The sequence below is a fragment of the Lissotriton helveticus genome, chromosome 4_1 (assembly GCF_964261635.1).
Source record: "Lissotriton helveticus chromosome 4_1, aLisHel1.1, whole genome shotgun sequence".
Taxonomy (NCBI): domain Eukaryota; kingdom Metazoa; phylum Chordata; class Amphibia; order Caudata; family Salamandridae; genus Lissotriton; species Lissotriton helveticus.
In genome coordinates, this window is record NC_136063.1 from 401,343,386 (window position 1) to 401,356,306 (window position 12,921).

The window sequence follows — 12,921 nt, forward strand, 5'->3', positions numbered from 1 at the left end:
TTTCCACCGAAAGCCTGTATTTTTATACGCTTGCATGCCATACTACAAGGAATTTAGCACCCTTTCGTATGTATGCATTTTAATTCGCTGGCTCAGCTCGAGGTCTTGTTAAAATTATTGCTTTCCGTCCGTCGTGGACTTTACACCGAAAGCCTGTATTTTTATACGCTTGCATGCCATAATTCAAGGAATTGTAGCACCCTTTCGTATGTATGCACGTTAATTCGCTGGCTCAGCTCGAGGTCTTGTTAAAATTATTGCTTTCCGCCCGTCGTGGACTTTACACCGAAAGCCTGTATTTTTATACGCTTTGGAGACAGTCATGAGAAACAACCTTGCTCACTTATTGATCACCTTATCTGGGACTTCTGAGGCTTGTTCAACAGGCACTGCTCGCAACCCAAAGGCGTATGTGTGCTCTTTCATTCGCTGGCTCAGATCGAAGTATTGTTAGAATTATTGCTTTCCCCCCGTCGTGAACTATACACCGAAAGCCTGTATTTTTATACGCTTTCCAGACAGTCATGAGAAACTACCTCACCCACTTATTGATCACCTTGTCTGGGACTTCTGAGGCGGGTTCAACAGGCACTGCTCGCAACCCGCAGTGCCTTCAACACCCCACACTCCAGTGTTATTTATATAGCATAAGCCATACACAACGGGAAGGCCAGAGGCAGCGGGCTCTCTCCTGGTTCTCTCTCGTTCTCTCTCATGCTGTTCTCCTCTGCTCCTTTTGTCAGAACTAGGCTGGTGTGAGCCAGCTGCTAACCCCATGCTGTTTCACCGCGTAGACTGCAGAGGCCTCCTCCATATCAAGGCTCTCAAATTGGGCGCTTTGGAGTGCAGCAGCAACTTGACCACACACACTAGGCTGAGGCGGTTCTTTTCATTAATTCGTCACCTCTGCTGGTGTCCAGAGTGCTGTAGGGCAGAGGCCCTTGCTGTGCACTCCAGTCCCAGCAGACTGTTTTTGGGGATGCTTTTGCAAGTTATCAATAGTAAAAGGGGGAAACCCAATATACCCTTGTAGGTTTGGGCAATACAATGATCAAGTAAAAGGACCTGCAAGTGATTTTGTTACAAAAATGACTTCTAGTTAGTAATAAGATTCAATCTGAAAGTAACATGAAATACTCGAATAGTTAGCACAATGTGTGTTTGGCTTCTGTGCATAAAGATGTTGCTGTAAATATTTTACCCTATTCGAGTATTTCATGTCTAAATAAGATTGACATTTTCAAAATATCCTAGGTTCCCCGTGTGTTCTTTCTTTTTTGCATTTTTGCTCAGTTGTCCATCGACACTTTGTAGTCATCTCCTGCTGGAGTGTTACTTTCAGATTGAATCTTATTACTAACTAGAAGTCATTTTTGTAACAAAATCCCTTGCAGGTCCTTTTACTTGATCTTTGCAAGTTATCAGCGTGACAGTAAAATTAATTTTTAACCCTGCAGTTGGATCTGTGGTGTTCTTTGTTTTGGAGTGACCATGTTAAAGCACTCGCATTATCGAAGTAATCTGTGGCACAGACGCACTATGTGCTCTCATTCATGGTATATGCACACTGAGTCCATGTACTGCACACGTGCACTTAAGATGAAGCACAAGCCCAAACACATACTCTGGTCCATCACACTAATGCCTCACTCGAGGCTCCCTCTTCCCTGTACTCGATGCTGACCTATAGAACCCCATCCACCGTTCGCCACCACTGCTCCCAACCCTAGATCCCCTATCCCTCAGACAGACTCGAACAAGTATTGGCAAACCCAACAGGTCTACCTTTGTGCCAAAGCATGTGAACACAAGCATTCAAAAAATGCTGTTTGCATGTGTTGTATGCACAAATGTTTGTTACATGAGAGCCAAACCTAATGGCATTGCACATTCTGGGGGAAAATGCTAGGTAAAACACATTGTTATTTACTACGCCATATCTAGAACTCTCAAAATGCAAGACCTATTGCATTGCAAATGCTTGTTTCTTGTTTTATTGTCTGGCCGGTTTTATAACCAGAAGGAGCATTCTTTCAGGTTTTGTACTCTCTAGATTTGTCATTTTCTCACAATATGACTGCAGGGCGGAAGCAGGGACTGATTTTGGCATTCCCGAGCTGGTCCCAGGCCCAGGGCGCCAATCTTAAGAGAGGCGTACAGAGCTGTTTGCATTAAAATCATGCAAGCAGCGGCTCCAGTGATTCAACGCGAAATGTTTTTAATCACTGTTTTTTAACAGCCCATTAACTGTGTTCCTTGTCCTTCCCTCTCACTTTCTGCCGCCATACACTAACACCGCTCCCAACAACTACAGTGGTACCAGTATGGCAGACCTGAGCTGTGAGTTATTTAAGTGAGTTGGGGGAGGTGCAGAGATGGTTCAGAGGCCGGTCACTGCTGTGATGTTACCAGTTTGGAGCTGACCTGTGAATACAAAAGGGGCTGCCTGCTGTTTATTTTATTCATCAGCAGCAGCGAGTTGGCAACTTTCCTTGTGCTCAGGGCACTATCAGAGCAAAGGTGGCAATAGTTGCCAGACAAGTGGTCTGAGCCAGGATTAGCGGTTTACTGTTGCATCAAGAAGTCCAGGCACTCAACAAAAAGATAATTCAATAAATAAAATAGGAAACATTTTAAACTGATGTCCTAGGACCCATCTGTTTGTGTGCGTATTGCACTATTTTGCAGAATGTGCACAATAATGACTCCGTGTTATTGCCTGAACAGCCGGTTCAAGAAGATATGGTTTTGCAAGTGGACAGATTTTAGGAGGCCGCAGATGAGAGTGTAAAACAAAAGTATTCACAAAATAATAAGTTGGATGCGCCTACTTTGGACAGTATAATGCCAATAGACACATCAACAAGGGTACGGTTTGTGTATGATTATTCAAAACAATATATACAACAATCAACCACAGCCATGCCAAAGTATTCCTTAAGACATTGCAGATAATACTGGCACATTAGTCATACACAGTATAAAACAATATGGAAAAATGTGAGGTGGGTCAGAAGGTGCCTCGCGTAAGCAACTATCATAGAGCTGCTGGTAGGTACTCACCAGTGCACTCACTTTATCATCAGCGACACTTTCACGACCAAAAGAATAAGTGACCTAACTCAACTAAATGTGAATATTGAGCTAAGTGTGAAATCTACATAATGGTGCTTCCGGAGTTGGGAGCACACCGCTGACCTCTTCCGCCGTATCGCCCCACTGCATCATGGTCTGTGCAGTTTAAGTATTTGTAAGAACAGTTCAAAGTTCAAATTTCCAAAGTATTTCACCTCAATCGGTGCAAGTAAATACTTGTATTATGATCATCTCTAGACACGAGCCTAGCTCGTGTTTCGGGATTGATTGCCTCATCAGTAGAGATAGTATTCGGGGTTGCAGGACAGGTCGAATTCCCTACATAATGGTGCTAACTACCATTACGCTCCGTCCGGGTGTGGTATGCGTCATGTTTGTCGGTTTTCATTATACGATGAGAACCGGCAAAGGAGTGAAATCGTGAGAAGGCTATGCGGTATTGTATACCGTAATGCAAATGAAAATATGCCCGCATGCTGGTTAACGGTTGGGTGCCATGAATGTAACGATACCTGAGGACTCCACAATGATTAGAATGGAAGGATGAATGTGTGGTTATGACGCCTCATAATTCTTTCTTTAAAAAGTTCAGTGAGAGTAATAAGATCAGAAATTGATGTGCCCATGTTTACTCACAGGTGCAGGCGTGTTCCTGCTGCCTTATGGCTACAAATGGGATAAGCCATTCCTGGCAAACTGCTGGTAGGCGTCCACCTGGCAGCCACCTGGTAATTATGTTCTATATTTAGCTTGATACGAAAAGCGATGATGGTCAACACATAGGGAACTCATGGGAACCCCAATATGCTGTTAAAAAACATTTTAGTCTTTTGCCATTATATTTTTCTTCTCTTTGTTTTTTCAACCACTGCAGGTCCAGTATACTTGAGGTGGAGACATATCCCTGTGCCCTGATGAAATTGCCGCAAAACTGTAAGGCAATGAAATATGTCGGCCGTTCAACTTAAAATGGTCTAAACATACCATGATTTTAATTTGGTGTGAACACTAGACAAAGATTAAATACATATGATAGCTATTCACAACCTATTTTAATGGGGAGTTCAGGTGACAATTTGTTACACATTACGGGGGAGTAATGGTAGTTAGCACCATTATATAGGTTTCACACTTTTCTTAATATTCACATTTAGTTGAGTTAGGTCACTTATTCTTTTGGTCGTGAAAGTGTAGATGATGATAAAGTGAGCAGACTAGTGAGTACCTACCAGCAGCTCTATGGTGGTTGCTTACGTGAGGCACTTTCTGACCCACCTCACAATTTTTCCGTATTGTTTTACACTGTGCATGAATAATGTGCCAGTATTATCTGCAATGTCTTTAGGAATACTTTGGCATGGCTGTGGTTGATTGTTTTATATATTGTTTTCATTAATCATACACATACAGGGGTACAACAGTATAAGCATATCCTTCCTATGAGGTACAGTTGATACCCATGGATTTAAGAATAGAATACTTTTCTGTGTATGAATCAAAATCAGGCCTGTGTGTTGACTAACTGAATGAGTTGAGGGCAGCCTGATTTTGTAGCCCTGTTAGGTCCCTTATCTAATGAATTAACATCAACAAGGGAGCTAAATGTATTTCTGCCCATGGCGTTAGCCTAGCAAAGGATGGTTCGGTACTAAAGTAGCCCACGAAGAGCACCGTAACCATGAAACATCTATCTAAATAAATCTCCCGCCAGCCCACTGTGAGGCTGATTGTCTTTTCCCAAACAGAAGGTGGTGTGTAAAAGAGCTGCAAGGCCCCTGCCAGTCATTGGGTTCCATTGCTGGGCACACGCAGTGACCGGAGGACGTACCAGCGCGTCTGCGTCACTTATCCCAGGGGGTATTCAAACTGATGAAGCAAGGTGCAGAACAATATTTTGTTCAAACTTGCGAAGTTATTCTCTCATAATTATAACAGAATTAATAAGCATGTGGTGAAATTACTAATCAACTTAGTTTAAAAATGCATTCAACAGTACACGCGGGTTAACCAATGCGCTTTATGTTGCAAACGCGAAGAAGAAATAATAATTTAACCATGTCTATTGTCTTTGTCAGAGTTAAATGCGGCTGTTTACCTAATGGCATGTGCTTATTTTGTGTGCTTATGTTATGTCTTTTCTGTGACAAAATGCATAAAAGAGTTCCTGAAGTTCCTTAAGGAATGGTAGATATAATGCTGCTTATTTGTGCTTCAGCTAGGTAACATAATTAACAGGGTTAATTAGCAAAGGGGGTGGGTAACAGAATGGGTTTCAATTCTTTAATTAATTGATGTCTTGTGTTTGTTTGATAATAGTTTCCAAGTGAGGCCTAGAGCTGGTTCAGAAAAATGGTTGCAGACGCTAAGTTTGTCCAGAGTGGAGCCCTGCACATGCGCAGCTGTTTACTGCATCGGCATTGATAATTGAAAAAGCAGTTCTCCGGCTGAGTTGAACGTGCACAGAAAGTAAAGGCTCAAGGACAGGAAATTGTCGTGTCTGCCAAGGCTAGGAAGTTAAAGTTTGAAGCTTGTGGAAAATGTTTCTTTTCTGAGGAAGTCGGAAGATGCTGTAATGAGAGACAATAGGGCTTATGTGAAGCCTGGACATGAGGTGACCTAACGCTGGACTGACATGGCTCAGCCAATGAGAAGTTTGGATTTTCATGAAAGAATGCAAAAGTTGATAGTTTAGCTAGAAAGAAAGGTATAAAACCTGACACTTGGAGCGGAGAAAAAAACTCTCTTCTTTCCGATTCCTGATTGACGTGACATGCTGTCGGACTTTTGGCGCACGTAAGGACAGCAGACGTTAAATGATTTCTCCTTTCTAGGTGGAGTGAGAATCAGATAGGGTAATAGATTTAGGGTATGGAAACTGTTATTTGCTATTAATTCATGATTTTGAGCTCGCATTAAAGATGTCAGATTATTAATTAATTTCCTCACTAAAATGCTGCTTTCTTGATTGCTTATAAAATAAAGATTTTAAAACGCTAATGCCTTTTTCCTTATGAAAATAAAGATAATAAAAATTAGATTTGAAATGACAAGCTGGTCTTGTTTATTCATGATCTAGTTACCATCAGTTGATTCAATCGCCTTAGTGGCCTGATTAATGATTTATAAATGTTTAAAAAACATGGTGAATACAGATAAACTGCAGTTGTATATAATAGTGTAAATAATAAGTAAGTAGTGTTTATTAATCAGACCACATGATTCAGACGCTCAAAAATTGTCTCATTGGTGTTATGGACCTTCATATGTGTTTCATGATTAATGGTGAGTATTGAGGTAATAGGTAGCGTTATTGAGACAGTTTTTCAATAGGGGCGCTGGATCAATTCCATGGTAGCAGAGTTCGGTTACTATGGTAAGTGACATGTTACATGGTAATTACATAGGATCGATGTTTAACATATGTTAAGTTAAGTTTAAGTCTGTTCAGTTGTTATATGTAGTCGAAAGGTTTTTTCCAGCAGTGTGAAAATTCCTAGTTGTGCCGGCAAGAGAAGTGTGACAGGTGAAGTTACACAGTGCATTTGTTCTGTTTCAAAATAGTGGTATCGTCGTATATCACTAGTGTTGTGGATGTACAGCACAAGTTTAGGGATTTTAGGTGTGTAAGGTACAATGTATAGTGAGGATTGTCTATGAAATCGTAGCTTTCGAGTATAGGGACTTGGAGCCTGTTTTAAAACTCACTGTGAAAAGAGTAGTAGAATTTATCTAAGCTTGTGTGAAGGGTAAGGAAGCGTCGTCTATCTTACTGGCGAATGAGGATTTCTTTTGGTGGGTTGGAGTCCTACTAAAGTTTTTATGTATGCATGGTTAGGGATTTTTCTGTATGGATGTGCGTAAATGAATTTGTAATATTCGATCGAGTTAAACTCTGAATTGTCTCTAAGGAGGTGTAAAATATCTCTGTATGTGCATTTAGAGAGAAACTAGTTCGTTATTACCTGCTAGAAGGGTAGAGTAGCCTTACTTTATTGACGAATTTAAATATTCTGTGAAAATAGCGTCGTCTATTTCACGCAAAGAATACTTGAATGACTGGAAAGCTATCACTTTATTTAGTGAAACAAACAAATGGTTTGTTTATTTGTGGAGTTACTAACTGAATTCGATGGTAAGGATTTGTAAATATGGCGTTTTTTAAATTTTTGTAAAGGAGGTGTCAGTTTAAGGAGCAGAGCGAAAGGCAGAGAAGCTGCAGCGGCAGCATACATCACAAGAGTTGCGCTGTGATTGGCTAACATACGTCACAGTGTTCGCGCACAGATTGGTTGACGTGACTATGGCAAGCTTACTGCTGATTGGCTCTTCTTGAAAGCAGTAATTCTATTGGTTGAGCAGGACAGTGACATAGCTTAACCTGATTGGCTTGTTGGTGAGTTTCGCGCACGGATTGGTTGGTGTTGCGGAATAACAACTTCCTTGTTATAAGTTGTTACGATCTTTACCGAAGTAAGGGAAATTGTTTAAAAACATGGATTATTATTTCAAGAAAGAGAAAAAGAAGCTTTCATGGTTTCAGAAATTGAAAAATAAACTTAAACCTTACAAGAATATTGCAACGCGAGGTGGAAGATTAATTCATAAGTACAAAACACCTGCAGCTTATATGTTGGGTGAATATGGTTATCATACTTGTATTTGGACTGAGAATTGGATGGAGTATACTAGAAATGATGGTGTATTAGCATGGCCGGAAGATGGATCTTTTAATATGGCAGTTTTGAAAAACTTAAGAGAAAAAATGATGAAACTTGTACCAAAGCCTAGACCTACTCAATTTGAAGCTCTAGTTGAATGGGAGGATGAAATGTTTGAATTACAACGAGAAAGTAGAGGAGTATCAAGGAGAACAGGACTAGATCTAAATAGAGAAACACATCAGGATAGAATGCGTCGATGGAGAAGTGCAGACATGTGTGATGGTTTGTACCCAGTGAGACTAATTGATGAGGTAACTGGACAAAAGTGTACTCATAAGAAAAATAACATTATTGAAGAAAATGAGTTAGAAGATGCAGTTTTAGAAGAAATTTATACCAGAAAACCGCCACCTTATCGACCAGTTTGTTCATGGATTTCTCCTAGTGCTCCTCCAAGAGAAATTATTGATGAGTCGTCTCCTAAAAAAAATTCGAATTATGGAAAAACACCTGAAAGAGTAGAAACAAGATGTAGTTCAAATTTATCGGGAGAGAATAGAAATTATGCTGAAACCCCAGTCCATAGAAATGAAACACCAGTACATGAAAATCCGGTTCAGAGAAATGTAACTCTAAATAGAAAAAGAACAGAAAGGTATGAGGAATTACCAAGTACCTCAGAAAATATTCGTTCTACGGATGAATTAATACAGCAGTTAACTAAAAGCATGGAAGCAGTAACAGTACCTGTAACGATTGGACCTGTTCTTCCAGTATTTGATCAAAAAGAAATTAGACATTCAGCTTTGACTGTTCCATTAAATTCAGAAATACAGAAGGTGACTGAAACATTTTATTCAGATTTGTCTGAATTACATCGAGAAAATGATGATGCCTGACTTAACTTTTAATCAAAGTTTGACAAGTAAAACTCCATCTGGTGCAGAATCCGATTCTGGAACTCCGGAAAAGAGTCCAAATAAAATAGATTTAACACAAACCCCAGAATGTAAATTACTTGATGTTGCAAAATTGAAAGCAGATATTGAAGAATTAATAATTGGAACAATTGGAACTGACAGTTTGAAGCTATATCAGGATGATGAATTATTGTTTATTTGTAAAAGCATAACTTGGAAAACTAAAAACAAATATGATCAATTAGAGGAAATGGCTGCTGAATTAGAAGTAGATTTGAGTAAGCAAAAGAATATGCAGAAACATTACAGGGTGGATTTCTCTGAAAAAGACATTGAGAATATGAATACTTCAGGAAGAATAATTCATTTTCTTTTTATATATATTTTTATTGCAGGAATCAATTACAGTCACAGATTGGGCACCTTTACGGCGTTCCATAATAGATGCACCGACAATATAACAACATCCATACACGGCCATTCAGCCCACAACCCGGAGGTCGGGCGGCATTTACGTCGAATCATTGGTTAATGGCTCAGCGCTCTGTTAATGTTAAACAGGTGAAAACGAGTAAATCTCTTCTGCTTTTCTAAACAACCCAAATAAAACCCCTTTCCCCTCCCAAACAATCAGACCCCCCCAGAGGATTGAGTTCCAGTCTTCTGTGTCGTAGATCTCCAGTGCTTAACGGAAGCTGATGACGCTCCCTCTCCCTCTATCCACCACCCCCCTCCCACCCCGCCATCGGTAATCTAGTATACGATCAAAGAGCGTGTGGTAAGAGACCATGTCCTTTCCAATGAGAGTGCTCCGCCTGCATGTCTTTACGGGGGCATAGGCAGATCTCCATCAACGCTATCAGAGTCAGTGTGTGTATCGTGGTCGCGCAGGGCCTGCACCAACGTCTCCCAAGCTTGTGCCGCCTCTAGTGCTCGCTCGTCCTGGCGCCGCCTCGCCAGTTGATATCGCAAGGTGCTCTCGCTCCCCGCCCATTTAAGAAGTTCATTGCGCCATTTAGTGCCTGTGGGACCAACCCGCGCCTTCCAATGTCTGGTTATTTCCCGCTTAGCCAGGAGCAACCCCAAGTCAATGAACTTACTAGAAATTTTATTTTTGGGGGTATGCGGGAACCAGTGTAGAATCCCCACCGCAGCGTCAAATTGCAGGGACCTTCCTGTTACCCCGGTCAGTGTGTCTCCTACGAACCTCCAGTAGGAGGTCAGCGCGGAGCAGGACCATAACATGTGAATGAGGTCAGCTCCGAGCGCCCGGCATCTAGGGCAGGCTGCCGTGTCCGAGGCGAAATATTTTTGTATTTTCTCCGGGGTTAAATAGGCCCGATGTAATATATAGAAGTGGACCAGTTGGAACCGAGCATTACGCGTGCCCTTCAAGGCTCGGCGTATCAGCTGGGCCCATGTGGTCTCCGGGATGTCCTTCCCAATGTCTGTTTCCCATCGGGTCCTGAGCACTTCAAAGGGGATAGTCTCTCGTTGGTCATCCTGGAATACAAGCATGTTACCGCTTTGACCGTTCCCGCTGTCATCATGACGTACTGACATGCCGCTGACAACTGCGGCTCCTCAGGACCAGTCTTCCAGTGTGCTTGGAGCGCCCTTGTGACCGCCGCGTGAAGCAAAAAATCGCCCCGGGGGATGTCAAAACGGTCCAGAAGTGCCTGAAAAGGCAGCATCACCCAGTCCTCATAGAGGTCGCCCATGAGCTGTATACCCGCGTCCTCCCAAACTTGCAGCCGCGACCAATCGCCGCCATGCGGTAGGGCAGTGAGCATCCCCAGCGGGATCTCCGGGGCATAAGGACGTGACACCCCCAGCCTGCGGTGTACTCGGTTCCAGCACGATCGCATGGTGCGTTCTTCTTGAGTGAGGTCCCTCAAAACTAGTCTTTGTTGCAACGCAATATAGGACAACACATGCCTGGGTATGCCACAACCCCGTGTCTCCTCCGGGCCACGGAACTCCCGTGCCACCTCCTGAGTGTAAGTCTGCAGTTGGGCAGCCAAGTAGTACGTTTCAAAGTCGGGTACGGCCAACCCCCCTCCACTTTTGGTCTCATCAGGGTCCTAAGTGCTACTCTGCGGCGGCCCGAACCCCAAAGGAATGCCGCGATCAAGGAATCCAGGTACCGAAAGCTAGACGGTGGGATCCAGACCGGGAGTGTCCTGAAGTAGTATAAAAGCCGACGGAGCGCCACCATCTTCAGCAGCACAATCCGTCCCATTACCGAAAGCGGTAGGGTAGCCCAAAAGGACATGCTACCCTTTAACGCCGGATGCATCTGGAGATGTTGCCCTCAAGGGTGTCAGCAGGGCGATGATGAACATGCACCCCCAGATATTTAAAGCAGCTAGGTTCCCATCTGATCGCCCTGGGAGTGTCCGGCTGGGGCTCATCTCTGCGGACCGGGAACAGGCAAGTTGTCGCCCAATTTACTCTGAGGCCTGATACCTCGCCAAAAGCCGTGAGCACTGCATCAGCCCCGGCCAAGGCTGTGTCAGCGTCCTCAAGGAAAAGCAGTAGGTCGTCTGCATATAGGGAAATGTAGTGGTGCCCCGAGAAGGTCAGCAATCCTCTGTAATGGGCCCCCGTGCGGATCGATATCGCCAGAGGCTCCACCGCAAGGGCGAATAGCAACGGGGACAGCGAGCATCCCTGTCTCGTGCCCCGTTCCACTGGGTAACGTTGGGATATCAGTGGACCCGATCGGACTCTAGCCACTGCCGAGGCATATAACACAGAAGTCCATCGCAGGAACCCCTCTCCCAGGCCAAAGCGCTCAAGTACTCTGCGGAGGTAGGCCCACTCTAAGCTGTGAAAGGCCTTATCTAGGTCAATCGAGAGGACCATGGGACTAGGAGCCTCAGCGTGGTCCCCTTCCAGCAGGCGGAACAAACGGCGAATATTCATCGTAGTATTACGCTTGGGAATGAAACCCGCCTGGTCGGCATGCACCAAGGAGCCCATGTGATCCAGCAAACGTGAGGCTAAAATGCTGCTCAAGATCTTATAATCGACTGTAAGCATCGATAGCGGCCTGTAGGACGCGGGGTCACCGCCCTCCCTACCGGGCTTGAGCAAAGGTACCACTAGGGCCTCCCGCATCGAGCCAGGCAGGCGCCCCAGGGTCCTCGCTTTTCTGTAAACCACCAAAAGCCGTGGAGCCAGGAGGTCTGCGTAGGTGGAGTAAAACTCCACCGGGAGTCCGTCTAGGCCTGGTGTCTTATCTTTTTTATGGCGCTACGGATCTCCCCTATCTCCACATCTCTCCCCAAGTCCTTCGCCTGCGGGGACTCCAGGGCGGGGATCGGCAAGTCACGTAGGAAGACGTCAATAGGGGTAGTGTCTAGTGGTAGCCTACTGTGGTATAGTACCTCATAATAACGCCGAAAGCAGCCAAGGATCTCGGGTTGGGTATAAACTTCCACGCCCTCTGCAGTACGCATGGCCACCGTGGGCGAGGTACGCCTCGTAGGGTTGGCGAGCCAAGCTAGAAACGCCCCCGATTTGTCACCCTCGGCAAGTGACCTAGTCAGGTAAGCCTTGTGATCATAGCTTCGCAGCCGCTCAACTTCCACAGCTACCGCCTCTCTCGCTGCCAAGGTCTGTTGTTGGAGCTCCGGGCGGCCGGGGCGGAGGAGTTCCAGGTTACGAAGCTTCCGATCAGCCTTGGTCAGATCTTCCAGGATAACCCGTCGTACCCCCACCTTCTGTGTTATGCAATAGCCCCTAACCACTACTTTAAAGGCGTCCCATTCCGTGGCCCTCTCCTCAGTCGTGCCCTCGTTCGTCTCAAAGTATCCAATGATCTTGTCCTCCAGGTCACTCCGGAACACCAGATCTTCCAGTAACTCGGGGCGTAGTCTCCAGGTCGGCACACAAGGGGAGCCCGGAAGCCACCGAAAATCAGCCAATAGCGGGTTGTGGACGGAGATGGTTCTCGCCAAATACTCAGACCTTACGGCTGAGGAAACCAGGTCCTTCGACCCCAGCAAACCATCCAACCGGACATGCAACTCGTGCATGCCGGAGAAATGGGAGTAGTCTCGGGTGCAGGGGTGCTGGGCCCGCCAAATATCCGTTAGTCCCCATTTAGTCTGCCAATCCATCCTACCCCTGGCCACCCGATGAGTTGGGGAGTCCAGGAGGGGAGGGTGAGACCTATCAAGGTTAACGTCCTCTACTGAGTTAAAATCTCCCCCTAACAAGAGGGGTCCTGACAAGTA